This window comes from Pituophis catenifer, unplaced genomic scaffold (genome assembly GCF_029215685.1).
Source record: "Pituophis catenifer annectens isolate HBS135680 unplaced genomic scaffold, rPitCat1.0.hap2 SCAF_5, whole genome shotgun sequence".
NCBI lineage: Eukaryota > Metazoa > Chordata > Lepidosauria > Squamata > Colubridae > Pituophis > Pituophis catenifer.
This window is the reverse complement of record NW_027256885.1, coordinates 19,871,130-19,888,408: the sequence shown is the minus strand read 5'-3', so window position 1 is coordinate 19,888,408 and position 17,279 is coordinate 19,871,130. Positions and strand designations below refer to the sequence as shown.

At 48.5% G+C, this 17,279-nt stretch overlaps 1 pseudogene; it reads right to left on the bottom strand.

Moving 5' to 3' along the window:
- The window catches only part of LOC139317586 (YTH domain-containing protein 1-like), a 53,196-nt pseudogene extending 46,001 nt beyond the window's left edge, over positions 1–7,195 (bottom strand).
- Between the last annotated feature and the right edge of the window lie 10,084 nt (positions 7,196–17,279).

The following is a 17,279-nucleotide window of genomic DNA, read 5'->3' as shown; positions in this document are numbered from 1 at the left end:
TTGGACCAGAAAATGAATGAAATCCAAACATCAATAGTTAATAATGAACAACGAATTCAAAAAGCTGAAACTAGAATTGACCAAACTGAAAAGAAATTGGATATTGTGGATCAAACATTAACAAGTCAAAATAAAGAGTTAGAAGACTCAATAATCCAATTGGAGATGGACCAGGCTTCCTTCTATTTGCGATTTCAGAATGTTGTCGAGGACAAAGAGGAAGACCTAGGTGAAAAGATGGCGGAACTGATAGCTGATGCACTTCATCAAGACAAACAGGCGATAATTAGGGAGCTGGACGACGTATACAGGGTCCAGACTAATTACGCAAGAAGGAACAAGCTTCCTAGAGAAGTACATATCCGCTTCGCACGGAAAAAAGTTAAAGATATTCTATATAACATGGCAAGAGACGAACAGATAACATATCGAGGAAAAGAAATAATAATCCTAAAACAGATACCAAGAAGAGTCCGGGAGATGAGGAAGGGATACAGATTTTTGGCCATACAGTTGAACAAAAGAAAGATACTATTCAGGTGGCTTCTCCCAGAAGGGATGCTAATAACCTGGCAAGGAAGAAAAATCAAAATAGAAAGCCTGAGTACAGCACAAGATTTCCTTGACCAGTTGAGAGGTGTGGAAGAAGAGCAGGGTAGCAAGGAAGAACTAGAAACAGCAGTAGTGGAGGAGGAAGCCCTACACCAACAGAATACGAACGAAGCAACTGCAGAGGGGAAGACAGAAGAAGAAGAAGAAGCCAAAGAGAAGAAAACAAGACCAGTAAGGGCCGTAAGAAACAAACAAGAACCAATAATCAGATAGAGGTATAGAGATGAATGACTTGAAGCTAATATCTGTAAATGTCAATGGACTAAATGACTACAAAAAGAGGAAAAGAATTTTAACAAAATTAGGTAAACAAAATGTTGATATAATGTGTTTACAGGAGGTACACATAAAAAAAGAAGAGAGTAAATATTTAGAATATAAAAAATTCGGTCAAACATTTGATTCGCTGGCAGAGAAAAAGAAAAGGGGGGTGGTAATTTACGTAAAAAAAGGAATTGAAGCAGAATTGAAATTCAAAGATACAAAAGGTAGAATCCTCATGATTGAAATTAAGAAAGGGAATTTCAAGGTATTAATAGTGGGCATTTATGCCCCAAATAAAAAACAGGGAGAATTTTTTAAGAAACTCCATGAACAATTAGTGAAAATGGCATATAACGAAATCTGTATGATAGGGGATTTCAATGGTATTGTGGACCCGGAGAAGGATCACAAGAGCAATAAAGAAAAAAAAAATAAAAGGACAAATCTACCGAGAGCTTTTTTCGAGTTAGTCGATGAACTAGATTTAATTGACATTTGGCGTACCTTGCATCCAAACGATAGGCAATATACCTTCTTTTCAAATGCACAAAAGTCGTGGTCCAGGATTGACATGGCATGGGTTAGTAGGAATTTGGGGTTAGAAATCGGAACAGCAGTAATTAACCCAAATGATTGGGCAGATCATAATCCGCTAGAAATTAGATGGAAGCTTGCTCAGAGGAAATACCAACGGAGGTGGAGGTTAAATGCTAAATTATTGGGCGATAAAGACTGTATACAAAAATTCAAAGAAGAAATAAACTTCTTTTTTAAGGAAAATGAAAACAAAGGCACATCTCGCGCAATAGTATGGGATACAATGAAGGCCTATCTGAGAGGAGTCGCGATTTCATATACTGCACATAAAAATAAAGAAGAAAGGAAGATTCTGGAAGACTATTTAAATCACATAGGAGAATCAGAAAGAAAACTCCAAGATAACCCAGAAGATGAAGCTGCCAAAGAAAATTGGATGATGTGGAAGCATAAAGTAAATATTATGGAGCAAGAAGAGCTGGCACAAAGAATGAAAAGAACGAAACAATATCTTTTTGAGAATACTAACAAATCGGGCAGGTGGCTGGCTTATAAATTAAAAAAGGAAAATGAAAGGGGAATAATCCATACCTTAGAAGACTCTAAGGGCGAACTATTGTCTAACGAGGAAGGAAAACGGGATAGGGTGAGAGAATACTACGAATCCCTATACAAAGAAGAGGAGATACCGGATGACAAAATAGAACAATATTTGATAAAAGCAGAGCTCCCACAAATAACTGAAGATGAGAAACGATGAACAACTTTATCGCTAAAAAGTATAAACATTTGTTAAAATTGGAAACAGAAGATGAAGTAGTTAAAAATTGTATGATAACCTGGGCAAAAAATCATCTCAAATAGGAACCTTTATCATCTTTGGTGGACTTACAAAAGAGCTAAACAATATTGGATGGAAATTAGTAATGTAATTCAATTTTTTTTCAAAATATACAATTTAGGTGGGAAACTTTTTGTTAGGGTTTATGGATAAACCATATACCATTTCACACTTCTATCCCTATTCTCTTTTTATTCTTTATTGTATTTTTTTATTGTTAATGTTTTTTGTGTATGCTTTGTAAAATGTAATAAAATTGACAAAGAAAACGTTTTCTCATTTAGCATAGAGCAAAGCATAAAAAGACATTTAATCTATCATTTTTATATCCATAATTTTGTACCTATTAACTTCTGGCCAGTTGATGAGAAATCCTAGGATCTCTATTTAAAGCTTGGGGAACTAATGTATTATTGTGAAAATTACTGGATAAAGATGAAAAATATAGGAAATGATCTGAAACAGAATGTTCTTTTTTCCCCATTTCACAACAGGGGAACACTTCCTACATACCTCCCTTCAAAGGCTTCAAATTATTAGCTATATTTGTTTAATAAGGAACAGTAATTACTATTTTCCCAAAAATAAGACCCGTTCTTATATTTTTTTTGCTTCAAAAGACAAACCAGACATTGGACGGCAGGGGCGGAGTATGCAGGGCCTCCGGCGTGGTGCCACCCTCGCCTCGCCACCTGCCTCACCGCGGCGGCACTGACAGCAGGTGGAGGCAGAGGCACAGGGCCGCCCACTCCGTGTCCAGCAGCTGCTGCAAGCACATTTCAGGCAGCCATGAACTCATCTGGCTCTCGGTCCCTCCCAAGCCACCGACAGGGAAGAACCTTCAGCCAGAGCAGCCTGGTGCAATTTAATGCTTTTAATTTACAAATGGAAAACCTGGTTACAAATACTTCTTCTCCTTCTTCTCTTCTTTCTTGGCCTTTCTTCCTTCTTGCTTTTCCTTGTCATCTTTCCTCTTCTTCTTCCTCTCCTCCTCCTCCTACCCCTCCTTCTTCTCAGCATCTCTGTTGGCAATCTTGTTGTTGATGAGGTTGTGCAGCACTACCACCGAATGGATCAGGTGAGGCAGGGGGCAGGGCGGGGGTGGCTCAGCCCACGCCATCCAACGTTGTCCTCCAGCTCTGTCGCACACGCAGGACGAGTCTTCCGCAGCTACCTGCCCACTCTGTCCCACCATGTCTTTGCTTGCCCGTGGCCACGATGGTGCAGGCAGCCGCGCAGCGCATCTGGTGGGCCGGTTTGCGTGCCTCCTCCCCGCACCTCTGCCTCCGCCTGGGAGGGCCATCCTGGCAGTCGCAGCACTCGGACTCACCTGTTGGACACCGTCAGCCCTGCGCGTTCGCCTCCTTTGCTGACCACGTCCCCCCCAGGGCTGATGATCTTAACTGGGCCTTATTTTTGGGGTAGGGCTTATATTAGGAGCACCCTAAATTGCTAGGGCTTATTTTCTGGTTGGGTCTTATTTTCAGGGAAACATGGTACTTACAATATTATTATTATATTTTATATATTATTTTGCATAAGGTGTCTGATTAACTTCAGAATGTTTAAAAGTATGAAGGATACAATCTTCAATATTCTGTAATAATCTTTTAGCACAGGGGTCCCCAACCACTGGGCCATGGACCGGTATCAGTTTGTGGTCTGTTAGGAACCGGGCCGCACAGCTGGAGGTGAGCGGCGTGCAAATAAATGCAGCTGCTCCCCAGTGTTAGCATCACCGCCTCAGCTCCACCTCAAATCATCAGGCATTAGATTCTCATAGGAGTGCGAACCCTACTGAAAATTGTGCATGCGAGGGATCTAGGTTGCACGCTCATGAGAATCTAATGTCTGATGATCTGAGGTGGAGCTGAGGCAGTGACACTAGCACTGGGGAGCAGCTGCAAATACATACTGAAACCATCCTACCCCCTACCCCCACTCCCGGTCCATGGAAAAATTGTCTTCCACAAAACCCATCCCTGGTACCAAAAAGGTTGGGGACCACTGTTTTTGCAAACACTGGAGTGTTAAGATAACATACTCTAAATAGGCCAAGCTGTGTTTGAAAAGCTAGGAGTGATGGGAAGAGAGAATATTTCATAGGGAATTAGCAACACAAATTGCTTTTAGGAAATGAAAAAAAAATGTTCAGGAAGCACAAACAAGACCTTCTGCATGTTGAGAAAAGTTTTCAAGATTGCCACCAGTACACCACTCTAAGGCCTTGATTATATGCAAAGCCTTTTATACAATGGTAAATTATCCAACATGTGTCATATCTAGTTTGGCTCCAAAATCCAGTTACCCAGCTTTCTGGAGACACAGGCAATTTGTAAAGTAGCGTACCCTTTTTTTCACTTTTATCTTGCTCACTCTCAGGGTTATATAATTCATCGTCATGATCAGGTGCATCAGTCAAGATATCATCAAGAACATTCAATTCACCATCTATGAAGAAATAACAAATGGTATTTATATATGATAAAGTATAATTTTTTAAAAATTGAATGAAAAGCTACTACAGGACATTATCCTACACATTTTTATTAGTACCATTCCTTGTCTATTCCATTCAAGTTTATCTAGAATCAAAGTGGAAACCGAGTACTGAGTTATTTGTTTAAATAACTACCGTGTTTCCCTGAAAATAAGACCCCGTCTTATAATTTTTTTTTGCTCCAAAAGACGCATTAGCAGTGGTGAAATCTAAAAATTTTCACCACCGGTTCTGTGGGTGTGGCTTGGTGGGCGTGGCCAACATGACATCACTCCTGTCACTCTTTCTTTCTTTTCTCTCTCTCTCTCTCACACACTTACACTCACACACATACCTGGTCTGAGCAGCAGCTGCTGCAGGAGAGGGAAGAAAGTGCTCCAGGAGGGCGGGAGGCCCGGACCAGAAGCAGCGCGTCCCCCATCATGGGCTGGATGCAGGCGGAGGGACCCAAGGCGGAGGGGAAGGCAAGCGGGTGGCAGTCGCCCAAAGGCCCTGCGGAAGCTGAGCACACCAAGCCCAAAAGGCAAGCGAGCCTCACCATGCTCCCCCGAGGTGGCTCTTTGGCCAAGCGCAGCAGGTCTCCCTTCCCCACCGCCAGTGTCAGCCTTACATCTGCCCTCCCTCCCGGGGCTGCCCATGCACACCCCAGTGGAGCAGCAGTCTCGGCTCCAGCGGCAGCGGCAGGAGAAGGAAGAAAGCGAGCGGCCCTTCTCAGCCCCAGCACAACGGCTGCATCTCCCTCAAGCCAGTGGGAAGCAACTCTCTCCCACACAAAGGCTGGATTCCCGCCGCAAGCAACAAGAAAAACGAATCGGTCCTCAGGTGGGATGGGGAGGGTTTCTCTTCCTTCCTCGTGAATTAAAAACCCACGTTAGAGCTGAGGAGGAGGAAGTGGGGGGCTTGCTGCACAAAAGCCACAAAGGCCGTGCAAAGTTGCAAACCTCGGGTGAGCTTGCAAAACAAACTCAATGAACCACACAAGGAAGAGGAGGACAAAGTCACGGCCGCCTTGCCTTCCCTCTCGTCACTCCAAACCCTGCCCAGCCTCAAAGCTAGTGGAGGAGAGGAAAAGGAGGGCTGCTTGGTGTGATGCCTGCATTCTCCATCCCCTTAACACAGGCAGCATCTCGGCCTTGCAGCTGCCGTGGTGTGCCTCGCGCAAGCCACGGGCGTTGCATCGGGGCACTGGAGGCGAGTGGAGCTGCAGAGCAGTTTTGCAGAGGAGGTAGAATAGTGCAGCGGCGGCTGTCCACTACCTGTTTCTTGCCAGCCAGACAGGAGAAAGGGGGGGAGGGGAGGGAGGGAGGGGGCGGCTGGGTCTTCTTGGCCTTTGCTGGGCACTCTCCCCCCCCCACTCTTCCCAATTGCTTCCGAAAGATGCGAGAGGCGTTTCAGGCAAAGGTAGCAGCCGCTGCGTCTCCCCCAAGGGCGTGGGGTTAGCTGGACACCGATCTCAAAAGGCAAGCGGGCATGGGGGACCGCCGGGAAGGCAGTGTGGAAGGCAATCAAGCATGGCAGGGCTGCGGGGGAGTAAGCTGCTAGCTCCTTCCCCGCAGCCCTGCCATGTTTGCCTGGCTTCCACGTGGCCTTCCGCTTGCCTGCCTTTGCAAGCTGGCCACCAGGATGCCGGGAATGCAGCGTGGAAGGCAGGCAAGCATGGCAGGGCTGCGGGGAAGGGAGTAAACTGCTAGCTCCTGTTGTCCGCCAGCAGCCTGCGGAGCTGGCAGCGGAGTCGGACAGTGATGAGGCTGAGGAAGAACGTGGGCCAGTCCTGGAGGCTGGGGAAGGCCCAGATGAGGGCTCTGCGTCGGAGGCAGAGATGGGGCCAGGGCCATTGGGGAGTGAGGTGCGGACTCCAGAGCCTCCAGAGACTGATAGGAGTGAGACAGAGGAACAGAAGGAGCCTGTTCCCAATGCACACATGAGAAGAGCTGCCAGAAGGCAAGAGCAGCTCAAGCAAAGAGGACAACTCGGGAGTAGGGCCAAGAGATGATTGGCCCCTCCCATAAGGCTTAAAACAGATCAGCAACGGCGTTTGGGCTTTGCCGGAAAACAACGTTGGTAGCTTCGTCGTCTTCTTCATCTATGTCTTGTATCTATTTTTGTATCTGTGACTTCTGAACGTTTGCCAAAAAAGGCCTTTGGCAGTTTGCCTAATTGGACTAAGGTTTGCGATAGGACTGAGGAATTTGTATTGGGAGGAATTTGCTTTAATTTAGTTGAACGACGCTGGGAATGAAGTAATTCTCAGCTGTTCGAATAAAGTTTGTTTGTTTTTTCACTGACTGATTTTCCTACTACTTACTTGGGCCTGAGTCACAACAGCTCCTTCCCTGCAGCCCTGCCATGTTTGCCTGCCTTCCATGTGGCCTTCCGCTTACCTGCCTTCGCAAGCTGGCCACCGGGATGCCGGGAAGGCAGCGTAGAAGGCAGGGAAGCATGGCAGACTGCGGGCCACGGGCTGGCTCGGGGGCGTGGCCAGCCAGCGATTGCTACCAGTTCGGCGAACCAGCCCCAATCTCCGCTACCGGTTCTCCCGATCCGGTCCGATCCAGTAGCATTTCACCCCTGAGCATTAGGCCTTATTTTTGGGGAAACACGGTATCAGTGTGATCAGCCCGGTCGGGCACCCCATCCCCTGCATGTACACAAGACGCAGCAAGCGCGAGAGGACTGACGGTGTCCAGCAGCAGCTGCAGTCTGCCGGCCCCTTGACTGGCACACTTTTGAGCTGCACAATCCGTGCAGCGCAGGTAAGTCTGAGTGCTGCGACCACAGGGCCGTCCCTCCAAGCAGTAGGCGAAAGCGCCGCACAGCTTCCTGCCCCGTCGTCGCGGGCAACCAAAGACAGACGATGGGATGGAGTGGGCAGACAGCCATGGGATGCTCATCCCGTATGTGCGACACAGCTGGAGGATGACCTTGGATGGCAGGGGCGGAGCATGCAGGGGCCCTGGCATGGTGCCACCCTCGCCTTGCCACCTGCCTCACCGTGGTGGCACTGACAGCAGGTGGAGGCAGAGACACAGGGCTGCCCACTGTTTCCAGCAGCTGCTGCAAGCACATTTCAGGCAGCCATGAACTCATCTGGCTCTCGGTCTCTCCCAAGCCACCGACAGGGAAGAACCTTCAGCCAGAGCAGCCTGGTGCAATTTAATGCTTTTAATTTACTTCTCCTTCTTTCTTGGCCTTGCTTTTTTCCTTCTTCTTTTCCTTGTCATCTTTCCTCTCCTTCTTCCTCTGCTGCTTCTCCTGCCCCTTCTTCTTCTCGGCATCTCTGTTGGCAATCTCCTTGATGAGGTTGTGCAGCGCTACCACCAAACAGATCAGATGAGGCAGGAGGAGGCGGCATGGTGTGGCCCCTGCACGCTCGGCCCCTGCCGTCCTCCAGCTCTGCCGCACATGCAGGATGAGCCTCCCACAGGGGCGGGGCCAGCCACTGGTGGGTTCAGCTGACAGGAAGCCACAGCAGGGGGAAAAAAGAGCCGCAGGTTGACAACACCTGTTGCTTTGGCCCACCTGCACCCCCCCTCCACTTGCCGCAACAGCACCATTACCTCGTTCCAGCCGGCGAGGGCTGCGCTACTCCTTGCACATTGCACCACCTGCAAAGTTGCAAGTTGCACATACCTCCCTCTACGGCGGAGATTTCCAGCCCCACCATGAGCTGCCTGGCCGGTCCCATATTCCAGAGCTCTAGTCACAGGACTGGCCATTGGTCATCCCAGAGCAGCTCCTCCACCTGGGTGCGCTGCAGACCACCAAAATTTTCTCGCAGACCACCAGTGGTCCACAGACCACCGGTTGGTGACCTCTGCTCTGGAGGACCACTCCAGGAATTTATAAGGTACATGGGCAATAGTGATACCTAAACTAATAGTAATCAATGTACCATGCTTTTTAAGCAGGATTATGACTAGATCAGGATATACTTTATCAGGCATAATTGTTCCAAGATCTTGCTGGATAAATTTGATAATATAATTTATCCTCTTATTGGGAACACAGGTCATGCTTCACCTATGATCAGTCAGCGACCGTTCCAAGTTACAATGGCACTGAACCATGGTGGTTACAACCAGTTCTCAGAGTTTCAGCCATCCCAGCACCCCTGCGGTCACAAGATCACAATCTGGTTGCTCAGCAACTTGTTTGTACTTATGACCTGTTGCCAAGTGCCCCACAATCCCGTGATCACCATTTGCAACCTTCCCTGCCAGCTTTCCCGGGGAAGTGAAGGTTTGCAAGTTGCTGGGGTAAATCTCCATCTGTGCACCTTTTCCCAGCTGTCTGTGCTCACGCAGCACCAGGCATTCACACAACCTCCCCAACCCATTCAGTGTTTCTTGCATACCTACTCACCCACCCTCCTCAACCTGTACGGTGCCTCTCACACATGCTCCCTGACCCACTTGGTGCCTCTCATGCACCCCCTGACATACCCCTAACCTGTGCTTCTCATGCACCTCCACACATCTCCTCTTGCATACCTTCTTGAACCATTGTGCACCTGACCAGCACAGCACCTCTCCCACACCCCATCACACCCTCGCTGAAACTCACCCACACCCTCTCACTCCCTACCCGACCCTGTAGCAGCCACTTACCTGCATGCTGGCCTTGGACTTGCAGCTTTCTGCTGGCTTCCCAACTGACTTTGGTTGTGGGAAGCCAGCAGGAAGTTGCGTCATCTTACAACTGTGGGAGTCAGTTAATGACAGCAATTAGGACTGCAAGGATTGCCGTCACTAAGAAATTCCAGTCCCAATTGCCACCGTAAGTTGAAGACTACCTGTAAACACTCAGTAGCCAGGCTTATGATAATAAGCACTTTGTTTAAAAAAGATTTGGAAGGAACCATAATTTCTAAGGGAGCCAAGCTAGAAACCCAGAGACTGTGAGTTCTAATCTTGCCTTAGACACAAGGCCAGGTGGGTTACTTTGGGCTAGTCATTCTCTTTGAGCCCCAGGAAGAAGGCAATAGCAAACCACTTCCGAAAGTGTTGTCAAGATGGTGTGTCCAGGTAGTTACCAGGAGCCAAGTCTGACTTGAAGGCGTGCACACAAAGGTAAAATTACCTTTAGGGGTCAAAATATTCCACTGATTCATACAGTGCTATATGTATTAGCAAATCCATACCAAGATGAAACATGTATCTACAGGTAGTCCTCATTTAGCGACTGCCTTGGACAGTGACCATTCAGTTACAAGAGTGATGTAAAAGTAACTTTGTGACCAATGTCCACATTTACAATGTTCACAGGGTCTCTTTCTCTGTCATGTGTTCATCATTACAGTCAGTACCTGACCCATTTTTTTTTCTCTATCCCCACCTCTGCAGAGCAGAGATGATATAAGCAAGCTATCTCTTCCTGAGCTGCTGTTCTCTGCAGCAGCACCACAAGTTAACAAGTTCAGCTCTGTGACCTTAATTAGTTTGGCTGGCTGAAAGCTACTGCCTGAAAATGATAAGAGAGCCAGATTGGTCTAGTGGAGTGGTGGCTAACCTTTTCTGGACTGAGTGCCCAAAGGGCGCGTGTGCACCCGGAGCCCCAAAATGCAATGCGCAAACCCCTGCATGTGCATCACCCCCCCACATGCATGTGCCCCCGTGTGCGCCCCTCCCCCCACGCATGCACATGTGGCCCCTTCATGTGCGCCCCGCCCCCACGCTTGTGCGGCAGAGACCCAAAGTCCAGGTGGCTGGTGGGTGGTGTGCCCACATGCGCGGCGGAGCTGAGCTGGGGCGACGGCTCGCGTGCCCACAGAGAGGGCGCTGTATGCCACCTCTGGCACGTGTGCCATAGGTTCGCCATCACGGGTCTAGTGGTTAAGGCACCAAGCTAGAAATTGTTAGTACTAGTCTCACCTTAGGCATAAAAGCCATGTGCATGACTTCAGACCAGTCACTCTGTCTCAGCCCAACTCACCTCACAGGGTGGTGGTTATGAGGAAAATAGGAGGAGGAAGGAGTATTACGTACTTTCACTGCCCTGTGTCACTTATAAAGTAATAAAGATGGGATAAAAACCAAACAAATAATTAAACCCCTGGTTTTACACTAATAGGTTTTGTTTCTCCCCTAAGCTGCTCATGGCTCAGAGACGCAAGTACACTATGCAAAAAGCTGGCACTAGCACATTCCTGTTAATGTGTGTTCCCCATTGTGTTTATGCTTACTCTCTTATAATTCCTTCCTCTACAATAATTGCTACTATAAACATTAATTCTCTTCTTGCTAATTATCCCAGTGTCACAGTGAGCATTCCAAAGGGTAGGGGAGCAGGGGAAGGGTCTAGGACAATTGGCCACAGCCACATGACCCTGGCCACTTCATCGCGGCCCCCCACCCCAGCTGACCCGCTGCGGCCCCAGCTCCCCTGCCACACAGCCATGTCTGCCCATCCCCACCACACAGCCATGGCCTCCATGCCCTGGGCATCCCTCCCCCTCTGCCCCTCCCCCGCTTGTCTCCTGCTGCCTCACACCAGGTGATTCACTGTAGGACAAATCTCCCCAGCCACTATCCTGCGCGTGACAATTAACTGCACGGAATAACTCACCAAATGCCAGAGGCGTCTGTCCCAGTAGCCAATATGCATGCCACCATCCCCTCCCCAACCACCACAGGGCCGGTGGAAATGGGTGGTGCCCTTCCACGCAATGTCCCTGCAGTGCTGGTGCGGCAGAGCGTCTGCCCAGAGGTGGACATCACACATAGCGTGGCAAATGGCAGCTCCCTGGCCTACCATGAGGGGTGAGCAGTGGTGAAATGTAAAATTTGTTACTACCGGTTCTGTGGGCATGGCTTGGTGTGTGGGTAATATGACTGAGTGGGTGTGGCCAACTTTTTTTTTTTTTACTTTTAAAACCATTTTTTCGACAACCTCTTCGGCTGAAGAGGTTGTAGAAAAAATGCTTTTAAAAGCCTCTGATGATCCCAGCTGAGCCGCGCGATCATCAGGCTTTTTTTTTTACTTTTAAAAACATTTTTTCGGCCAAAGAGGTTGTAGAAAAAATGCTTTTAAAATTTTTTAAAAAGCCTCTGATGATTGCACGGCTCAGCTGGGCAATGGGGGTGGGTGGGCAGGGATTTTTGCTACTGGTTCCCCGAACCACCCGCCTCCATCGCTACCGGATCGGGCAATCTGGTCCGAATCGGGAGCATTTCACCCCTGGACTGCACCATCGAAATCATCCCCCGGGCAAAACTACCCAAGCCCAAACTGTACACCATGATGCTCCGGGAAATGCAAGAAATGCGCAAATACATAGACAAAAACCTAGCAAGGGGGTTCATCGAGCCAGCAAAGCGACGGGTCGCAGCGCCAGTCCTATTCAAAGAAAAAAAAGATGGAACTATGAGATTGTGCATGGACTTTAGAGATATAAATGCCGTGTGTATACACAACCCATACCCCCTCCCCCTCATGAAGGACATGCTATCTCACCTAGCCAAGGGAAAAGTGTTCACCAAATTAGACCTGTCAAGTATATGCAAGCCATTGGCACATATATCATACAGACACTAGTGGAGGCAGAAAGTGCCCCCACCCCTATGTGGAGAGGAGGGGCTTACACTGAGTATAAAACCCCCTCTAACCTTTCCACCAAGCTCTCTTTTACGTTTGTTCTCCATGAGACATGATCTTTGATAGGGGTAGTCACACACGCTGTGTGCCCCCTATCCTAATGGATATTAAGACAGCCTTTGTATATAGTTAATATGTTTTGTTATATGAATAAATACATTTATCACATTTATTCATGCATCTGCCTTTGGACTCTTCTATGCTCCTGGGTGTTTCTACGATCCCAATTTCCACAAGACCTTAGAGAAGCATATTACCGAGTACGCATCAGGGAGGGAGATGAATGGAAAACAGCGTTCAACTGCCCCCAGGGTGCTTCCAGTTCAAAGTGATGCCTTTCAGACTGCAGGGAGCCCCAGCGGTGTTCATGCAGTTAATAAACGAGGTGCTGCACGAGTACCTCTACAAGGTGGTCCTCGTCTACCTGAGCGACATCCTCATCTACACTGAGACCATGGACGACCACATACCCTTAGTTCGCCGGGTACTGGGAAGACTTCTGGCAGCCAACCTGTACGTCAAGCTATCAAAATGCAAATTTCACTGCGTACGGCTAAACTACCTGGGCTACGAAGTGTCAAATGAGGGTATAGAGATGGACCCAGCCAAAGTACAATCCGTCCTAGGCTGGCAACCCCCTCGCACCTGCAGACAGCTACAAAGCTTCCTAGGGTTCGCAAACGCCTACAGACAATTCATCCCCTCCTTCACAAAGATCGCCAAACCCATGACGGACCTCTTAAAGACAGGGAGCCCAGGGACAAAACCCCGCCTGGGACAACCTCTACAGTGGGACCTAACCTGCCAAGAGGCATTCGAGACACTAAAAGAAATGTTTGCAAAGGAACCGGTGCTGAAGCATCCTGACCCCGAACAACCCTTCCTTATCCAAGCAGACGCCAGCGACGTGGCAGTGGGAGCAGTGCTACTCCAAAGAAATAGCCAAGGAAAACTACAGCCCTGCGCCTACACCTCCCGCAAGCTCACAGACACAGAGAGACAATGGGCCGCATGTGAAAAAGAGGCCTTCGTGGTGAGGTGGGCACTGCTAACCTGGCGCCACCTGCTGGAAGAGGGATAGAGACCCTTCGAAGTCTGGACTGACCACAAAAATCTGGAGGCCCTCAGGACCCTGTGGAAACTATCACCCAAAAAAGTCCGCTGGGCTTCAACTGTTTTGACTTCATACTGAAGCACATCCCAGAGGGGAGGAACTTTCTAGCGGACACCGTCTCCCGCATGCCCCAGTACAAATGCGAACGGGACCAAGTAGTGGACGCCATCATTCCCCCTACCCAAATAGCTGCCCAAGTGACCACCAGACGACAACGCCGTGACCAACAAGACCAACCAGTGAGCGACCTAACCACAAAGCTCAAAATCGAACTGCTAGCAGACCCCTGGTTCCAAGACAATCAACACATCTTGACAAAAAGAGATGACCTAGCATGGAAACGGACGAAACTCTACGTCCCGGAATCCCTACGCATCCTAATCCTCCAGAGGAGTCACGACGTTAAGCCGGCAGGCCATTTCGGCTTCCTAAAGACTTTACACTTAGCATGGAGGCAGTTCTGGTGGCCCGGCATAAAGAAAGACGTGGACAGTTATGTGAAAAGTTGCACCATCTGCGCCACAATGAAGAAGCAACCAGGAAAACCCCTTGGACTGCTGCAACCGGTAGCAGAGCCAACGAGACCATGGGAGGAGATTTCAAAGTTGCCGAAAAGTGGGGGAAACACGGTGATCTGGACTGTAATAGACCTATTCTCCAAACAGGCGCACTTCATACCCTGCAGCAGGCTACCCTCAGTCCACCAGTTGGCCAAACTGTTCCTGAAGCACATCTACCGCCTGCATGGAGTACCACGAAGAATTCTCAGACAGAGGGGTCCAGTTCATGGCTATGTTCTGGAGGGAGTTCCTCCGGTCCATTGGGTCATCCCAGGGCCTTAGCTTGGCCTTTCATCTGAGTACCAATGGGGGGGGGGGCAGAAAGACTAAATGCCATGGTAGAGCAGTACCTGAGGTGCTACATGAACTATCAGCAGTCCAATTGGGCGGACCTCCTGCCTTTCGCTGAGGTCGCGTACAATAATGCTGTTCACAGTAGCACGGGACTAACCCCGTTCAAAGTAGTGAGCATCATGGACTTCGTCTCAATGCCTGAGTACCCAAGGGATGCCCCGTCCTCAGTCAGCTTGACCGAGTGGATGTCAACGCTGAAAGCAACCTGGGAGAATGTCAAGAAAGCGCTAGCTAAAGCGGTGCAAACCTATAAGAAACAGGCAGACAAACACCGAGCTCTGCAACAGCCCTTCCAATTGGGGGAGAAGGTTTACCTCTCCACAAAATATTTGAGGTTAAAGCTCCCTAGCAAGAAACTGGGGCCAAAGTTTATGGGATCATTCCCCATAGTAAAGGTAATCAACCCAGTCACGGTGCAATTGAAATTACCCCAATTGCTAGGGAAGATACACCCCGTATTCCATAGTAGCCTCTTAAAACCTGTGGTTGGATCGACCCTGAGGCCATTACCCCGTGAGCCCCCGGACCCCATGGTCATAGGGGGCCAAACCAGGGGTGAAATCCAGCAGGTTCTGGAGAACTGGTAGCGGAAATTTTGAGCAGTTCGGAGAACCGGTAACAGAAATTTTGAGTAGTTCAGAGAACCGGCAAATACCACCTCTGGCTGGCCCCAGAGTGGGGTGGGAATGGAGGTTTTGCAGTATCCTCCCTTCCACGCTCACCAAGCCACGCACACGCCCACCAAGCCACGCCGAGAGAACCGGTACTAAAAAAATTTGGATTTCACCACTGGGCCAAACCCATTATGAGGTGCACCAAATCCTCGATTCAAGGTGGCACAGGAGACAACTCCAATACTTAATAAAGTGGAAGGGCTACCCCTTATCAGAGGCATCTTGGGTAAAGAGTAGAAACATCCAGGCTGATCGCCTTATAGCAAAATTCCATGTAGAAAATCCAAACAAACCTGGGGGGCCCCCGCATCCCTAAATTCTATACCTATACTCAAATTGTTTTTGCTTCGCGCAGGTCACCTTTGGGAAGTGAGGGGGGGGGCGAATGTCAACTCATAAAGCTTTCTGGTTGCCATAAGCAGGAGGGGGGAGAACTGACGGAGCTGCTCGGCTGTCTCAACTGAAAGCAAATTCCACACATGCCTTTCTCCGGATTGTATCCCAGGTTACCGGAGCAAGCAGGAGGGGTGGGGTTTCTACAGCCCGGGAACGTATTCCGTTGGAGAATGTGATTTATGACAAGCCCAGGGAGGAGGGGGAAAAAAAAAACAGGGTCATAGGGGAACGTAAATTTACGTGAAGGCAGAGATGACTCCATATGGGTAATTGCCAAGATGTTGCTCCTAAAAAATGAGTGGATTTCTTTTGAAGTTTGGCTCAAGGCTCATTAATTAATTAGGGCATCTTTTGGAAACTTGACCCCTCTCTTTTGGGGGGTGGCAGGGCGCTGCACCAATCCCGGGAAGGTGGACCTTGCAGGGAGGAGCAGCCTGGTTGCCAGAGGCCACTGCTCGTCCCACCCAGCTCCCTCACTGCATGCCGCATGGCGCACGGATTGGCTGTTGGGGCAGGCGCCTCTGGCATTTGGTGAGTTATCCTGCATGGCTAATTGTCCCATGCGGGATAGCAGCCAGGGAGATTTGTCCTGCAGTGAATCACCTGGTGTGAGGCAGCAGGAAATGAGGGGCGGGGGAGGGACAGTGAACAAGGGGTGAGGCAGGGGCAGTGGGGGAGGGATGCCCAGAGCGTGGAGGCCATGGCTGTGTGGCGGGGGATGGGCGGCCATGGCCGTGCAGCAGGGAAGCTGTGGCCCTAGTGGGTCAGCTGGGGCTGGTGGCTGCGGTGAAGTGGACAAGGCCATGTACCCACAGCCAATTGTCCCATTCCAGCAGGGGAAAAGGGCTACAAGATTTCTAAATTCCAGAAATCATCCTGGTTGCTTGGGGTTGTATCCTTCTGATACTGTAAAGGAAAGGAAAGCTGAAGTAAGCAGTCACAGTTACATTATTTTTTTACTTAGTGACTGCTTTGCTTAATGACTGATTTACTGATTCCAACTGTGGTTGCTAAATGACCACTACCTATACAGTGAAGACTTGGACCTTTAAATAGATAAGCAAACCATTAACCTTTCCTGCAATATCTGATTCCGAGTCTGAATTGCCCACTAAAATTCCCTTTGAGCAAAACTGCCTACAAAGTAGTAAACAGTATTTAAAATGGTTTCTTTGCAAAATAACCACCAACATCATTATTATATCTAAGATTTATCTTGGTCCTGATCACAGACTGGCCATAAATGAACACTAAATAAATAGCCTGAAAAGAATACAGAAAATTGCCCCAAAACACCTTTAGGAACCTCAGCTCAACAAACAAGGGGAATTTGAAATCTGATTTCAAGAGAACAATAGCCAAATTGGTTTGGTGAGTAGATGGATTTTTATACAGTTTTTTTTACAGCATTTTGTAATCTAGAGGCTTGTTTTGTGTGCTTTGTTATTTGATTTGATTAGTTGGTTTTGCAAAAGCTAGCAATGGGTCTAAAGTGCTGGCTTCCTTGGATTCTAATCCTGTCTAACAAATGTAATTAATTTCATCCCCTTAACTTTAGTCTGTCTATTGCCTCTAGCAAGCTTTTTTTGTGAATAAACAGGCTAGATTCAATGTTTCCGCTTTTTGCAACAACCGAGGTCATCCAGGCTTCCAATTGCAACATTGTATCTTTTCTTTAAACTGAAACATGCGCAGGTTTGCCTGAGGCTATTATCTGACAGCTTAGAGAACACACCCCACCCCCGAGATGCTGATTTTACTCTTAGCTGTGTTTTCTTCCTACAGTTCAAAAGGTTGAAATTTACATTGTGTTATGTTCTCAAAGAGAAGTTTT